The following is a 17,895-nucleotide window of genomic DNA, read 5'->3' as shown; positions in this document are numbered from 1 at the left end:
ACACACACACACACACAACCAGGGATGCCAGTTAAACTTGAATTTTTGGGAAAAAAAACCTCTTAGTTTATGTTCCAAATATTGCTGGGTGTCCCGTGTTTTACCCCAAAACGGAGCACTGAAGCAAAGGGTTGTAGGCCCAGTGATACTGGGCGGGAGTCTGAGCTCTAAAGTCCTTCCCAGCTGTCGTTTTCCAACACTTCAAAATGAACTCCCAGTTCCCTCAAAGATAAAATTGCTTTGAATTTCAGCTTTTGTCACTGCCCCATTGCCTATGATAAACTGGCAGGAAAGTGCTGGACGAAAAGCTGCGGAAAAGTTCTAGCTTGAAAGATCAGTCCCTCAGTTATTCGGAGACTTTTGAATTGCAAACTGGCCATGGATTGGGTGCATAGGATAGTAAGTCACAGGGTCCCTGGCCAGGATCCAACTCTGGACTCAACTCAAGGACAGGAAGTGGCCCAGCAAGCGCCTGCGCACTGTGCTGCCCCGCCCTCTGTCAGCGTTTCATCCGGGTCTCGCGCAGGGGCGTGTTCGGGCAGAGGGGTGGGCGGCTTCGGAAAGGAAGGCTGTCGTGGGAGGCTGGAAAGAGGGGCGGGAGTGAGGCGGGACGGGGGCGGGTCAGGGGGCGTGACCGAGAGCGCGCTGTCACGTGACGTGCGTGGCGACGTGTCGGCCATCTTGTGTTGTTGAGGCTGAGGACTGACTTGGGTTCTGAGAGACTCCCTGTCCGGGACCGCAGGTAACCAGCGACTCCGTCTAGCTCCACAGCCCGGCTGCCCTCCGCTCCCTGGCCCCGCCGCCGCGGCCCGGGCCGCCTAGGGCTTCCGCTCGCGCTCGCGTCCCCGCCGCTTTTGCCCGACCCGGCCGGGCCGCATGGACACCCACAGGCCGCCCCGGCTGCGCCCGTGGCGGCTCTGGGCGTCAGGCGATGGGACAGGTCTGGTGCGGGGCAGGAGGAAGCCTCCTTCCGGGCGAGGGGCCCGGCGGGCCCGGGCGCGTCTCAGCAGCGGGCAGCCCCTCCGCCGGGGCACCCGTGGCATGGCGGGGGGAGCCGAGGAAGGGAGGAGGCGAGGGGTGGGCAGCGCCAGGCCGGCTCGCCCAGGCCAGAGGGCTCGCTGTCGCTCGCCGCTCCCCGGGGCCGGACGCCCGCCCAGCTTCGGCGTGCCCGGGTAACAGCTGCTGCGGCCGGACAGCTGCTCCCGCCGGCCCTGCAGCCCGCACCTGCCCCCGGGAGGTGTGCCCTGGCCTTCCCCGCGGAGCATCTGGACCGGGAGACTGCTTCCCTGGCGAGAGGACTGGGTCGGGACCAGGCCCGAGGCAAGGTGGAGCCATGATCGGAACCCGGCACCGAGGCTGGGCGTGTAGAGCCGGTGGCAGCTTTGGGGACCCGAACGTTCACCTCAGGTTGAAATGGGCATTAGTCTTAACTGTAAGCAGTTTCCCACGAACCACTCTGGACACTTTAGTTTTATGACTGGAAAAATCAAATGGACAGGGAAGGAGGGTATGAAGAAGCAGGTTTGTATGACCGTGTTTGGCGATAAATAACGTGGCTTTGCATTTCCCGGGTCCTAAACATACCTAGTTTCTCTGAAAGAAAGGTAAGTATGCTAATTTAACCGGAGGATTAGGTAAGGGACTAGAACCTGTGAAAAGCTTCCTGTCCCGTGCTGTGAACCTTGGATTATGGGAGTTTTGGTTCGCAGTGTCGTACTGAGGGGAGATTCTCTGTCTTTATGTAGTATTTCCCTCTTAGATTCACTCCAGTGACTCCCTAGATTAGGGGGAAAAAAGCAACCCCAATTTTGTTTTTGGACATCTTTTCTGTACATTAGCTTTCATCCTATAATATTTGCAGCTCTGGTCTTGAAGAGTTTGACCGATTTGGTTAGAATGTAAATGTTTTCTCTCATTGATGTTTTTACGTGATTTACCAGTTAATGTAGCAGCTTTTGGATTGCTTTAAGCTGGAATATGTATATTTCTTTTACATCAGATATTAACATCAGAAGAGCACATTAGAAAAAAAATTTAGAAGTGGCATGTATCGGGAAAATGTCATATGATCCTTTGACATTTAACACTGATGATGGCAGTGATTCACTAGAAAGGAAAAGCCTTCACACCCTTTTGTTACTTGACAAAGCACTTTTAGAGTTTTGAGGTTGGTGAGGGAGAAGGCACTATGTGTTTCATATTCATTCATTCATTTGACAAATATTGAGTACTTGATACACTCTTGGGTGCTGGGAGCAAAAAACTGACCCAACATTCATGGAGCTAATTTCTAGACAGATAATTATGAACTTAGCTAAAATATACATATGCTTCTTGACTTAAGGATGAAGTTACATATCCATAAACCCGCCAGGTTGAAGATACTTTGAGTCAAAAATGCATTTAACATACTTAACAGTGCACATCACAACTTAGCAACATAGACTACTGTAGAGTCTTAGTTGTTTACACTGGTTGATCACCCTCATAATTGCATGCTGCTAGTTGTGGCTCACTGTCAAGGTTCAGCATTGCCAGAGAGTATTGTACCACATACCATTAGCTCTTGAAAAGATCAAAATTCAAAGAATGGTTTCTATTGAATGGGTATTGCCTTTTGTACCATAGTGAAGTTGAAAAGACATAAGATGACCGTATTCTAAGTTGGGGACCATCTGTATAGTGGTAAGTGATGTGGGAGAAAAATGAGAAAGGGAAATAGGATAATAGGGAGTTGGGAGGGGTTAATTTTAAGTTGAGTCCCCTGGGGCTTTATGGATAAGCTAACTTTTGTGGAAAGACCTCAATAAGTAAAAGGGCAAGGGCAAGGGCTGGGGATGTGGCTTAAGTGGTAGCGTGCTCTCCTGGCATGCGTGCAGCCCGGGTTTGATCCTCAGTACCACATACAAACAAAGATGTTGTGTCCGTCGAAAACTAAAAAATAAAATATTAAAAAAAAAAAAAGGGACAAGGGCAAGAGTGCTTCAGGCTTGGAGACAGCAAGGACAAAGACCCTGAGACAAACACCAAGTTGGGCAAAGCACTGAGGCTCACCTAGAGGTGGGAGGGAGACTGGAAGGCTGGAGGCAGTGTGTGTACCCATCTCTCTTACAAAGATGAGATGTGGCATTCGCTGTCCTGGAATTTTTCCTTTTTTTCTGTGACTCTTAGGAAAATCAGATTTGGAGATTTAGACCAGCATTTCCAAATGTGAATCACATTTGGAAAAATTCAGGATGTTCACATATTTTAGAAAATTGTTAATGAATTTTTTTTTTCTCAAAAATAAGACTTAAGGGCTGGGGTTGTGGCTCAGTGGTACGGCACTTGCCTAGCATGCATGAGGCACTGGGTTCGGTCCCTGGAACCATGTAAAAATAAAAAATAAAGGTGTTATGTCCATCTACAACTAAAAAATTAAAAAAAAAATTAAAAAAGAAGACTTTTTTAAAAATGAGATTGATGCTAGACTGCCTTGAAACAGTTTTGAAAGGAATAATTTGTAGGAAGGGATCTTTGGAAATTGAAGAATATTTGAAAATATAGGGTAATGAGGATTTCCTTTGAAGTTTAGACATAGGTGATTAAGAAATATAATGAGGTAGAATCAGTATATTAATGCAGGTTATTTTTAACTGATCCGGAAAGAATTTCTTTTAATTCTGTACTGTTTTGTCTAGTTGTAAATACCACAGGGACTCTCCCACTAATTTGTATTTATTTCCTTTATAGTGTTTCACGTATGTAAAACTTGTTTTTGCTGATTTTTTATTCCTTTTACCTTTAAGACTAGTTCTCAAATTAATATTTAATAGACTGGGGAAAATTTTTTTACTGATTTTCTTCTAGTTTATCTCCATGTTCTTATTCCTGAGTGTTGATAAATGTCCTTTCATTTTAGTTTACTGGAAGAATTAAATACTTCAGGGTTGAAGTGTTTTTGCTGATTTTTTTTGCCTATATGAAAAATAATTTGTATTGGGTTTGCCTTAAAATCATGTGAAGACAGAATTAACAAGGTCAGTGAGTGAATGGAGCTCCTTGATAAAAGGGGACATAGTCAATGATGGTAGTGATGAGGTAGTGTTTTAGCTAATTGCCTTTCTCCCTCTTGTTCCTTTTTTGAATTTTCAAAATGACATTTCCAAATTTTAATTACTTTGATGTCATAATCAGTTCATTTGTTCTCATGACTCTGCATTTTAATACTCCAAATGTCTATTCTCTTTTTATTGACCTTCACACTGGAAGATGATACTATTGATAGTGATTGCTGTCTAAGAGAACCTTTTTGGGTGAAAAGATTCCTATTGTCCCTTCTAAAAAAGATATTTGATGTCATTTTCAAAAACTGAGTTTGTTTGCAGATCTCTATTTGTCCCTGCTGATTAAATTTTACGTACTTTGTGTTTTATTCTATAGTGGAACCAGTCTTATTAGGTTGAATCTACAGCCTATGTTGGTGTTAATCCAGGTGTCATAGAGGCAAGTTAAATGTCCATTTTCCTTTTAACACTTTGAATTGCCTTAACATTCTTTGATCATTGCTGTAAAAGACTGAACCCAAGGTTTTCTTCCTCCCCTCCCCTTGACTCTTACTAGTATTTTATGCTGATAAAGTTTTAGAGTTTCCATTCATTTTTAATGCCCTGAAGAATTACTCTCTTTAAAAATAAAAGGAATTTTTTATTTCAAGAATAAGCTTATTTATTTATTTTATGGTTCTGGGGATTGAACCCAGATCCTCATGCATGCTAGGGAAGTGTTCAGTATTCTTGATCAGATTATTGTTTTTTCTATTTTGTCATACTCTCAGATGAATGAGAAATATACTAGATTAATTATGTAGGAATGGAAAATTATATTTTTTATGAATTGCCCATAATTTAGTGTGACGTTGGGAAAAGGAGTAGCAATAGAAAAATGAAGAGACTAATCCTTTGAGTGAACAAACTTTATTTTATGAATATATTTATAAAATATAAGGTATTACATATTTTTTAAAAGTAATTAAATAAAGAACTCAGTTTTGTATTTTCTTGTTAGTTACAGGGTTTATTAACTTGAACTTAATTTGTATTTACAATAGGAGATAACCTGGAACTTGTTCTCTTGAGTTAGGCCTGTAGAAGTTTGTTTTTTTTATTTAGTTCTCCCCCCTTTTTCTTTTTATCTTAAAAAAGGTAGGATGCAAGGGCTATAGTTGACCATTATAATATGGCTACTTTGCAAAATTCAATCAAAAGTAGAAATGGCTTTCTCAAGTTGCTTTCTTGCTGCTAATAAAATTAACAACTTTTTAAATTATTCTTTGATAGTATTAAAAGCATCTTGATTTTAGCTAAGATACCACTTGAGGCTATTGTGGTTCAGTCTATTCCTTGTCACTTGAAATATCACCATCTTGTGGATTTTTAAGATTCTGCCTCAACACAGTATTAAAAGCATGTTGTAATTTTGGAGCTGGAAGTGCACCTGGAGCTTTGTTCCTTGGACATTTTGTTGGCGCTAGTCAGATTTCTGGGGGCTCAGTGATTATTCGCATATGGCCATGATGTTACTTTATTTTCTATCAGCTATTCTTTAAAGATTATTATCAAAGCCCTATAATAGATGCTTTTTTTGGGAGGGGCAGGTATTGGAGATTGAACCCAGGGTCACTTTACCACTGAGCTCCATTACTAGCCCCTTCCAATTTGCTGAGGTTGTCCTTGAATTTGCAATCCTTCTGTTTTAGCCTCCTAATCCGCTGGGATTACAGATAATGTGCTACTGTGCCTGGCTATAATGTGGTTTTGAATGAAACTCCCAATAATAATAATTTTCTTGAAGCCCTGTAGTGGTAGTCATTTGCTTCATTAGAATCATTTAGGAATTTTGTTTAAAATATTTACTTCTCATTTCTACTCAAGTGTTACCCAGGTCTCCAGATATGAGGGAATCTAGTTTTTTGTTTTGTTTTGTCTTTTTCTTGGGGATGAGACTCTCACTGTATTGATCAGACTGATTTCGTACTCTTGAGCTTAAGTAATCCTCCTGCCTCAACCTTCTAGTAGCTGGGACTATAGGCTTTCCAGACCCAGCAGGAAATCAAATTTATAATAAACATACCAGGTGATTGTAATATTTTAACCAAGTTTGAAAACCATTTCCTGTGAAATATATTCATGACAAAAAGCTATACTTTTAAACTTTGCTAGATGATTTACGTTAATACTTTTATTGTTTACAGTGTTAAAAGGGCCGGAAAAATCTGCTCAAACCTCCTGCTGTGAACCAGCAGAACTTTTGAACAGGTAAGCTGGAAGGGGAGCTGAAAGTTGAGGGCTTAATAGGTGATGTGTGTGTGTGTGTGGTGCTGGGGATAGAACCCAGGGCATTGTGCATACTAGGCAAGTACTCTGACAGGTGCTCTACCACAGAGTTAAATCCTTGTGCTCAAAAGTTGATTTTTGCTATATTAGGTTTCCGTTATTTTTCCTGAGGTTATGATTAGTGATTAGAAATTTCTTTTGTGGTACCTCTTATATCCTTTATGAACTGTAAGAATAACATAGTGTTTCTACATTGATCCTGGTGTGAATTTGCATTTTAAACTGTTAATGATTTTTTTGCTAGCTGGAAACAGGAAGAGGCATGCTTTTGGGTCAGGAGTGCTGAGGGGCCGAGTTATCATGAAAGAACCCAAGAATAGTTGGCTTCATGTGAACCAGAAATTGGGATGTATTCAGGAACCAAGATAGTATAGATAGCATTTTACTCCCAGTTGTTTAGAAGTATCCTTTGTCTCTTTGTCTTGCCTTAGTTGTCTTTCTGTAGTCTGGCCTTTTATGCTTTAACAAATAAGTGGAAGAAAATAGCTGCTTCATTCCTGGAGCCACAGATGAACCTAAGGTCTAGTGCCACTAGCCAATTGATTGTTAGCTCAGTGTCTAAATTTTAAATTCCTGGGAAGGAAGATTTGATTGGTTGTACTTGGTTCAGTTTTCTGCTGGTTCTTAGAGAAGGTAGAGCAATGGCTATTCTAGGCAGATTCACCTAGAAGCTCTTCTAGACTTTTTTTTTTTTTTTTTTTTTGGTCACAGGATTGAACCCAGGGGTGCTTAACCACTGAGCCACATCCCCATCTCTTTTTATATTTTATTTAGAGACAGCATCTTGCTAAGTTGCTTAGAGCCTCACTAAATTGTTGAGGCTGGCTTTGAACTCACCATCCTCCTGCCTCAGCCTCCTGAGCTACTGTGATTACAGGCATGCGCCACTATGCCCGGCTCCTCGATTCATTTTTTTTAAACAGATGTTTTTGTTTTTTGCAGTACTGGGGATTGAACCCAAGGGCACTCTACCACTTGTTAAATCTCCAGCCCTTTTTATTTTTTGAAGTAGGATCTTGCTAAATTGTCCAGGCTGGCCTAAAACTTGTGGTCCTCTTGTGTCATCCTCTGAGTCACTGGGATAAGAGGTGTGTGCCATTGTGCCCAGCTGTAAATTTTTTTTATTGGAATTATTTGAAGTCTTTTTTGTTTGTGTTTGTAGCTTTTATATACTGGTAGTATCTTTCTTAAGAAATAAGTAAAATAATAAGTAAGATTATTTAACTTTTGTTAATATTCAGATATCTAGATTTTTCCATGCAAAGCCTAGCTAGGACTATACAAAGCCCATATCACTGTAAAAGTGATTTTGAGTGATATGTCTAATGTCAGGCCATGTATGTGACTTCCTCTGATACCTTTTTTTATAAGTGTATAGATTTTAGTTGTAGGTGGACACAGTGCCTTGATTTTTATTTATTTTTATATGTTGCTGAGGATTTAACCTAGTAAGTACCTCACTTGCACTAGGTGAGCACTCTACCCTGAGCCAGCCCTGATACTTTTTTTTTTTTCTCATTCAGGATGTTTTTTTTTTAATAAATTGCAGCTAGCTATTTTTTTTTTAAAGAGTCTTTTCTCAAATTGTGCATTTTTCTTAAATCTAGACATTGAGTTAAGACATTATTTCAACATACTCTGTGTAAAACTTTTATAAACTGAGTATTCCTCTCTGGAAAACATTGGCTTGTGGTGAGATTATCAGATAACATGGCATTGTAATTTTTCCTAGAATAGTTCACTTTTGCTAATTTTACTCTTTATCTTTTCACTAAAAGAGAGGGGGGAAAGAGAAATACTTACATATTGTTCGGAAACCATAGGGACAATGATAGTAATGGTAACAGGGTGATCTTTAGTAGCCAGGACGTTCTTTGGAGACAAAGCTCTGTTTATTCAAGTTCTCCTGGACCTGGAGGAAGTCTTGGGAGCTCTGTTTTCTTTAGCATAGGTCCTTTGGTTGTAGAAACTGACAAGGAATTGACAGCCATACATACCATCTTAGTACTTTCTTTTTTTTTTAAATTTTATTTATTTATTTGTATGTGGTGCTGAGAATCGAACCTAGTGCTTCACACATGCTAGGCAAACACTCTTCCCCTGAGCCACAATCCCAGCCCCAATTATTCCTCCCTTCCTTCCCTCCCTTCTTCCCTCCCTCCTTCCCTCCCTCCCTCCTTGGGATTAAACCCAGGGGCTCTTAACCACTGAGCCACATCCCCAGCCTGTATTTGAAGAATTTGAGTCAGGGTCTCGGTAAGTTGCTGAAGGTTTAGTGCTTTCTAATTAGTATCATGGCACAGATCTTGATGAGATGGAGATTTCCAGGGACTCTCATGATCAGTTCCTTGGGAAAGGATTCCCAAACCATGGCCATGTGTACTCTGTGTAACTGGATGTGAAGCCATCTTGCAAGACCAGTGGGTCAGAGAGCTTTAATTTGTGTTCTGGAAACTTATACTTTTCCTTAGACTTTTACAGAGTTTTCACCTTTTTTTTTTGGTGCTGGGGATTGAGCTCAGGGCCTTGTGCATGCTAGACAAGCACTCTACCAACTGAGCTACATCCTCAGCTCTCACCATTCTTAATGAGGTTTCTGATAGTATTTTATAAGAACATACGTTTATCTCCAGTTGTAGGCTTAATATATTGCTTAATTGAATGATGTAAAGGGGTGGGAATTTGGGGACGGGGAACAGAGTAGAAGACTGGGAAAAGGAGGAAAAAAGTGACTTTTCACAAAACAGGTTCTAGTAAAAATTGCCAAGAAGTAGAAAGAAAGGTAACCAAGCAGTATTAAGCCCCATATCAATAGGTGGTAAAAGGCGTGAATGTTTTTGAGCAAAGATATAGTTTTAATTTTCTGTTACTTATTTCACATAATTATAGATAAGTTAACCTCTTACAGCCTTACCTTTCTACCTGTAAAGTATACCCCATGGTTGTCATGGGAATTAAAAAATCTAAAGTGCCCAGTACAATGCCTGGCATATAATAAATAGGCTCTCAGCGCATGGTAGTTTTTATGATTGTTATTACTATGTAGATAGGTAAATTTTTATTGTAAAATTTTATATTTAGAAGTTTTGAATAGTTAAGTCAGTGGGTTCTGTTTGTAGTTTTTTTTTTTTTTTTAGTTGAAGATGGACACGATAACTTTATTTATTTCTATTAGGTGCTGAGGATTGAACCCAGTGCCTCACATGTGCTAGGCAAATGCTCTACCACTGAACTACACCCCTGGCCCTTTTTTTTTTTTTTTTAAAGTCAATTTCAGTTAGATTGTGTTTTATTTTTTAAGTATTTTTTTTTTAGGTATAGATGGACACAATATCTTTATTTTATTTATTTATTTATTTGAGAGAGAGAGAGAATTTTTGATATTTTTATTTTTTAGTTTTCGGTGGACATAACATCTTTGTATGTGGTGCTGAGGATCGAACCCAGGCCGCACACATGCCAGGCGAGCACGAAACTGCTTGAGCCACATCCCCAGCCCCACCCTGGCCCTTTTTGCAGATCTTTTTAAACATTTTTTTAATACAACAAATATTTGAGTGTTTGCTTTGTGCTGGGTGCTGGGCTAGCCCTAATGGTGGGGAAAACATTTTATCATGCCTTTATGAGGCTTACAGTTTAGTGGGAGAGTCACATAATCAAATTCAAAGTGTGAAGTCCTTCTGTTCTTGGAAAAAATGCAATTTAAAACCCTACATATTTCTTAAGGAAGTGTCATGTTTGGATCTTGGTGTCCTTGTGTGATATTTTATGCTCCTTGATATGCTGTGTGTGTTTGTTTTAATTTATTAATTTATTTTTCTTGCTGTTTTTTCCCTCTTCCTCTGAGGCAGATGTAACTTTTTTCTTTTTCTTTCTTTCTTTTTTTTTTTTTTTTTTGTGTGTGGAGATTGAACTTGGAGTCATGCATGGTAGGCAGGTACTCTACCACCGAGCTTCATCTCCAACTCTTTAACTTTTTGATCTTAGGAACTGCTTTACTCCATTCTCTGTTGTTATGATAGAATATCTGAAACTGGATAATTTATAATGAACAGTGAATTTATTTAGCTCGTGGTTCTAGAGTCTGGGAAGTCTGGTGCTAGCATCTGGTGTAGGCCTGCAGTCTGCATCATCCATGATGCAATGAAAGAGTGAAAGAGTGAGCAAGTAATAAGGGGCTAAACGCACAACAATAACTGACCAACTTCCAGCCTAACATTAATCCAATCATGACAGCAGAGCCCTTGTAACCTAATCGCCTGTAATAGGCCCCACCTCTCAATACTTTTGGACTGGGATTGTTTCAAAACTTTGGGAGACACATTCAAATCACAGGAGGATCCCTTAATGCTCTAAAAAGTTATCAAAGAACCCCAAAGAATTTTTGTTTTTTTAGTTACATCTGTCTGTATTTATCTTGATAAATTTATTTTTATTTATTTATTTTAAAGAGAGAGAGAGAGAATTTTATTTTATTTTATTATTTTTTTTTAAAATTTTTTTAATATTTATTTATTGGCGGACACAACATCTTTGTTTGTATGTGGTGCTGAGGTTCGAACCCGGGCCGCACGCATGCCAGGCGAGCACGCCACCGCTTGAGCCACATCCCCAGCCCCTGAGAGAGAATTTTAATATTTATTTTTTAATATTTGGCGGACACAACATCTTTGTTTGTATGTGGTGCTGAGGATCGAACCTGGGCCACACGCATGCCAGGCGAGAGCCCTACCACTTGAGCCACATCCCCAGCCCATATCTTGATAAATTTAAAACAATTGATTCATTTAAAGATAATAAACTCGTAGGTTAACAAAGGCATTTTTAAATGAACAATACCTATTTTCTAAAACCTTTCTAAAAAATCAGGTGAGAAGAATGTCATTGTTTTGCCTTTGTAAATTGTTTTTATGTCTGGTTTTATACAAGGCAGCTTGGTTCACATATCTGCCTGTTATTTAGTCTGTTCATTTAATTGAGCTCTATGAAGACAAATCATCCTTATGAGTTTGGTATGTAGTTGAAAAAGGAGTATCTTAGCAGCTTTGTCAGATAATTGTGTGTATCCTTTGATATTAGGATAAAATTGGATAAACAGTAGGGTTTTTTTGGGGGGGGGGGCGGGTATCAGGAAGTGAATCCTGGGGCACTTAAACACTGAGCCACATCCCTAGCCCTTTTTAGGTTTTATTTAAAGATGGAGTCTGGCTGAGATGCTGGGATTACAGGCATGTGCCATCATGCTCAGCTGTAGCAGTGTTTTAAAGGTTTGTTGCACTGTGAAATCTGAAGTACATCAGTAATTTTCTTTTTTTTGTGCTCTAATCTTAAAATTCATTAGTCTTGTATATTGAGTGCCTATTTTATATAGTGTCAAAATACTTTAATATCAGTACTCATCAGAAAAGCTTTTAAATTATTAAGAATCTAAGTACTGGAAAACCGCGAATCTGCTGGTGGTAAATAAAAGTTTTCCAGAATTCCAATTTTTTAATGTATTTTTTGCAATACTGGGAATGGAACCCAGGACCTCAAACCCAGGACCTGGAGCATGCTAGACAAGTGCACAGAGCTATACCCTCAGTCTTTTTAAAATTTTTAGACAGCGTCTCACTAAATTGCCTAGGCTGGTCTCCAACTTAACATCCTTCTTCTTCAGCCTCCTGAGTTGCTGGGATTATTGCTGTGTGTCACTGCCCTTGACCCTTGATGTGAATATGATTTTTGACATTGAAAATGATCTGAAACAGAGTCTGTAGGTCCACAGGCTATACTTTGTGAACGGGTGCTTTGAATAGTTCTCAGTGTTATATTTACACGTTACATTGCGTTTTAAAAATGATTTAAAAATTGTTTCAAATAGGAGTAAACATATCATTGAGTGTTTAAAACATTTTTAAATTAATTGTTTTTTTTTTTTTTTTTTTGGTGCTGGGAGTTGACCAGGGCCTAGCATATACTTAGCATGCACTCTACCACTGCTGCATCTGCAGCCCTCATGGAGGGTTTTTTAGTGCTGGCAGATTGTGATCTGTGGAAGTGGTGATCAGTTATAATTCTTTTAAAAATAACTTATACCAGCAGTGTTCACCAGAATTACAGCTATGATGGAACTGTCCTATTAATCTCCACTGTTGAGTACTGTAGCTATGCCATGTGTGTCTGTTGGCACTGGAGATAGGACAAATATTACCAAGGAATTGTATTTTTTTTTAAATGTAAAAGAACTTTTTATTACAGCTTAGGTTTCTTTGTTTTTATAATAGGCTTTATTTTTTTAAACTATTTTAGATATATAGAAAATTGAGGAGATAGTACAAAGAATTTTCTGAAATTAACATGTTACTGTGGTACATTGTTATAGTTACTAAACCAGTACTGATACATTGTTATTAACCAGGATTCATCATTTATTCACATTTCCTTGGTTATACCTAGTGTACTTTTCTGTTTCAGGACCCTGTTCAGGAATACTATATTAGTCTAGTCCTGTCTCTTCAGGCACCATTTAGCTCTGATGATTTCTCTTATTTTTGATTATCTTGACAAGTTAAAGAATTACCAGTCAAGTATTTTTGTAGAATGCTTCTTGAAGAGTGATTTTTTTTTTTTTTTTCAGGGTTAGACTGGAATTGTGGGTTTTAGAAGAAAAATCACAGAGGATGTAAAGAGCCATTTATATCACCTCATATCAAGAGCACATACTGTCAACATGACCTGTCACCATCCATGTTGACTTTGATTGCGTCATTAGCATTGATACTCTATCATGTTTTGTCCACTGTATTCCACCTGTGCTCTTGCAGAACTGAATTTTAAACTTTGTTTTATTTTGAGGGGGAGTCTATTCATTTTCAATAAGCTTAGCCTTTTTCCATCCATTTATTTATTTATTTATTTAGGTGGTACTGGGAGATCAACCCACAGCCTTGCATATGCTAGGCCATCACTCTACCTTTGAGCTGTATTCCCAACCCAGCGTAGTCTTTATAAAAATTAACTTTTTTGAGGTATAATTTACATATGATGAAAGGCCTTCATTTTAAGTATATATGTTAAGTGTACATTTTGATAAGTTTGGACAAATATATATAGTTGTGTAATCGTCACTTCAATTAAAATAACCTCTCATCCCCCCAGGAATTTTCTCCAATTTTTTGTAGTCCTTTCCCCTGCTAATAATCTATTTTCTGGAACTAGATTAGTTTTGTCTCTTCTAGAATTTTACGTAAACAGAATCATTCCGAGTCATCCAGTATGTATCTTTTCTGTGTCTGGGTTCTTTTGCCTAGTGTAATGTCTGTGATTCATCCATGTTGCTTATATTGATAGTTTGCTTTTTTTTAAATGCCAAGAGTACTCCAAGTTAAGACTATTACAGTATTTGTTTATCCATATATTTGTGGGTGAATGTTTACATTGATCTTGATTTTTGGAATATTAGGCATAAAGTTGACTTTGGTTTTATAGTATGGGTAATGGTTCTGAGTTTTACTAGGTTGCAGTATTTGCCACAATCTTACAAATTAGGAATTTACATTCCTTTTAGGATAAGGAGAAGTTATCCGAACATCTGTAATTTTTAAAAAGATAATCCTATAAGAATAATTTTAGATACAACGTGTGGGCCTGATATGTAGATTCTTCCTTGGATTTTTGGGGACTTTCTGGAAAAAAAAATTCTTTGTTTTTAGTTCCTTGGATTAAGTGTTTAATAATAAAGTGAATAATTCAAGCCTAATTTTACTTCATAGAATTTTGTAATTAGTAAAATGTGTTAACATAATTTGTTATTAAAATGTTTACATATTAATGATATGTTAATAATATTTGCTATAATAGGAGAATTCATTTATTTATTTACTTAATAGTACTGGGGATTGAACCCAGTTGTGTTCTACCACTGGGTATCTTGCCAACCTTTTTTATATTATTATTTTGAGGTAGTGTCTCCTTAAATTGCTGAGGCTGACCTTACTTGTGATTGATGCTCTCACCTCCTGCCTTAGCATCTCAAGTTGCTTGGACACCTCTCCTGAGTCTTATTTTTTCATTAAAAATTTGTTTTATTTCATTAATTTTTTTTTTTTTTTTTTTTTAAGCTGGATACAGTAGCACATGGCCTTGTAATCCCAGCAACTTGGGAGGCTGAGGCAGTAGGATGGCAAGTTCAAGGTCAGCCTCAGCAACTTAGGAAAGTCCTTAGGAGCGTAGCAAGACCCTGTCTCAAAATAAAAAAACGTCCTGGGGATGTGGCTCAGTGGTAAAGCATTTTGGGTTATTCCCAGTACCACCCATTTTTTTTTTTTTTTTTAAACTGAATTAATGTTGAAAAGAATATTTAACTTTCTGTAACTTTCTATGATGTTTATTTTGGGGCTGTATAAGTATTTCTTAATAGACCAGGCATATGCTTTTTATGGTAATTAAAAACATTTTGTTATAAAGTAATTCAAGAATATTATTGCAGGTTATGAAAGTGGAGGAAAAAAATCATTACTCTCACTAATATTTCTCTCTCTTTTTTTCTTTTTTCTTTTTCTGATACCAGGAATTGAACCCACGGCACATAACCACTGAACCACATCCCCAGCCCTAGCCCTTTTTATTTTTTATTTTGAGACAGGGTCTCCCTAAGTTGGTTAGGGCCTCGCTAAGTTTCTGAGGCTGGCTTTGACCTTTGTGATCCTCCTGCCTCAGCCTCCTGAGCTACTGGGATTATAGGCATGTGCCACTACACCTGGCTCACTAATATATCTTGATCTTGTGTTCTCTTTGTCTTATTTTGGCATAAGTATAATAACTAATTACACTCTGTATAAACATTATTTTTTTTTAAATTAATTAATTAATTAATTTATTTTTTTGTAGAAACATTATTGTATCTGTATTCTGTTGAGTGAATATTCTACTTTTTCTAGTGATGTGGTGTATGTGATTCTCCTTCATGTTTGGACCTTTTCTTTTCATCTTTTTACTTAGTTCTTTTCTGAAGTATGAGAAAATGTGTTCTGAGTCCTTGTTAATGGTCTTAAAGAACTGGCAAATTGGGCTGGGGTTGTGGCTCAGTGGTATAACAACTTGCCTAGGACTTGTGAGGCATTGGATTTGATCCACAGAACCATATAAAATTAAGTAAATAAATAAACAGAATAAAGGTATTAAAAAAATGACACCATGTTTAAAAATAAAAACAGATTTGAAGGTTATTTTCTCAAAGTGGTGGTATTAATTTTATGGGAAAATTTAAATAGGGAATTAAATTATGTTATCAGAAAATTTGCATTTAAAATAGTTTAGTTTCATGATCACTGAATATATTTAATTGTACTATTCTAGATAAATCATATATGGGGCTGGGGATGTGGCTCAAGCGGTAGCGCGCTCGCCTGGCATGCGTGCGGCCCAGGTTCCATCCTCAGCACCACATACAAACAAAGATGTGTCCGCCGAAAACTAAAAAAAAAAAAAAAATAAATATTAAAAAAAATAGATAAACCATTTATCACCTAATTTAACCTTTTTAAAAAATAATTGAGCTGAGTGCAGTGGCACATGTCTTCAGTCTTAGTGACTCAGAAGGCGGATAGGAGGATTGCAAATTAGAGACCAGCCTCAGCAATTTAAAAGACCCTGTCTCAAAATCAAAAGGCTGGAGATATGTCTCAGTGGGTAAGCACCCTTGGGTTCAATCTCTGGCACCAAAAAAAGAAAATTGAGGATTAAAATATAGTAAACGTGCATAAATCTGAAGTATATAGTTTGATAAATTCTGGCTTTTGTGTATACCTCTGTTATCACCATTTTTATATAGTGAACATTTCTAGCACCCCAAAAGGTTTCCTATTCTTTGTTTGTAGTCCCTACTTCCATCGAGAGCACTTTTCAGACATCTGTGACCACTGATTATTTTACAAATTCTTGAACATCACATATGGAATCATACATATGGAATCGTTAGTGAAACACTGGTGGTAGCTAATCAGTCTATCAAGACTTCCAGGAGTCAGTATTAGGGAATACTTTTGAAGTTGAACCATTAGACACTGTGCCATATTTTGATTCTGCATCTGTTTTGTCTTCTCCTTGCTGTGTGTTCGTTAAGCTGAAACTTAACACATAGATCTGCAGCTCCTTCATGTTGATAGTGATTACCTGAACCCACACGTCATCTAGCTCCTCTGTTCTCTTCTTAAGGTAGATGAGAGACCAGAGTCTGTCTTCTCTTTGTTGTAAACCCAGCAATAAGATTGATTTCTTCTCTTTCTCCTTCTTTGAAAATGTGCTTATAAGTACAGAGTGATAGTTGAAGTTCCAAAGAAGAGCCTAACAAAGATGAGGAAGCTAGGAAAACAATAGAAAAGAAAACAATAGAAAAGTAAAAATAATTATCCTAATAATCAGAGATAAAGTAACCAATAGTAAGGGGTAAATTTAGCTCACAGTCTTTTCAGAGTTGACAGAAGGATCAGACTACATAACATTATCAAGTACAAGGGTGCAGTTTATTGAAGAAGACAGATTTCCTGATAATTGTATAAGGATTAGATTACTTGAATTCACTTACAAGGAATTTTGAGTAATGGCCAGGGTCAGAAATAGTTGTCACATAGAAATATTCTCTCAGGTCTTTTTTTCCTTCGATACTGGGTATTGAACTCAGGTGTGCTTTACAACTGGGCCACATTCCTAGCCTTTTTAGTTTTTGAGACAGGGTGTCACTAAGTTCCTTAGGTCCTTGCTAAATTGTTGGGGCTGACCTTGAACTTGTCATACTCCTGCCTCAGCCTTGCAGGGATTATAGGTGTGTGCCTTTGCCCCCAGCTGTTTCTGGTCTCTTTAAGCCAATTCTTTAAAATTTGTTGAGAGGCCTCTGTTTGAAGTCCTTATCTTTAAAACTAGGATATCTACAGGTGAGAAAAGACCACAGGAGGGAGATGAGAGCCTTGTCTTCTACTCTGTCATAGTTGGTTTCAGCATGAGAAAGATATGCTAAGATATCTTAAGGATAAGCTATCTAAGACAGTCTCAGAACTATGAGAATATTTTGCCTAGTTTCTCTCAGAAGCATTTTCCGTCCTTCTCTGACTCTTCCTCAAAGGTGTGAGTGATTTTTGTCTTTCAAAGGTACTAGGACAAGTTCTCCCAGAATCCTTGGGGCCTGCTAATTCCTATATGCCTTGTGTTCCTGTCTCTGCCTGTCATTGTCTGGAATGATAGTCTTTCTGGTTATTCATCCTTTGTTGTTGTCTTACCCTCATACCACAGTTTCTTCTCTTCATCTAGCCTTTTTTAAGACTTTATATTGAATTCTCTGAAATGTCATTTTTTGTTGAACAGCTACATTGTAGTAAGCTATTCATAAGACATTTTCAGGCCTTCTTAAGCTCATCTTCCCCTGGTAATTTTGCCTTTTTCCTCTGAGATTTTCTGTAGGTTTTCCTATGGACAGGTGCTTCATTTTTATTCCTAGTATACCTTTTTGACATTATCAGAATCTCACATGTCAACTTCTGTTTTT

At 38.2% G+C, this 17,895-nt stretch overlaps 1 protein-coding gene across 5 annotated transcripts in view; it reads left to right on the top strand.

Annotated features, from left to right (window-relative positions):
* Nucleotides 1-670: 670 nt before the first annotated feature.
* Nucleotides 671-17,895, top strand: part of Gigyf2 (GRB10 interacting GYF protein 2) — a 127,325-nt gene continuing 110,100 nt past the window's right edge. For 3 of the 5 annotated variants that reach the window (XM_076865492.1, XM_076865491.1, XM_076865487.1), the window contains exons 1-2: nt 683-742; nt 6,233-6,296. The gene's annotated coding sequence lies outside the window, so the exon portion shown is untranslated. Of the gene's footprint in view, nt 743-4,422; nt 4,486-6,232; nt 6,297-17,895 lie in introns of all 5 variants that reach the window. The other 2 variants (XM_076865488.1, XM_076865489.1) reach the window with 2 other exon arrangements.

This window comes from Callospermophilus lateralis, chromosome 9 (genome assembly GCF_048772815.1).
Source record: "Callospermophilus lateralis isolate mCalLat2 chromosome 9, mCalLat2.hap1, whole genome shotgun sequence".
Classification (NCBI taxonomy): domain Eukaryota; kingdom Metazoa; phylum Chordata; class Mammalia; order Rodentia; family Sciuridae; genus Callospermophilus; species Callospermophilus lateralis.
The sequence above is the reverse complement of the archived record's forward strand: the minus strand, read 5'-3'. Positions and strand labels throughout refer to the sequence as shown.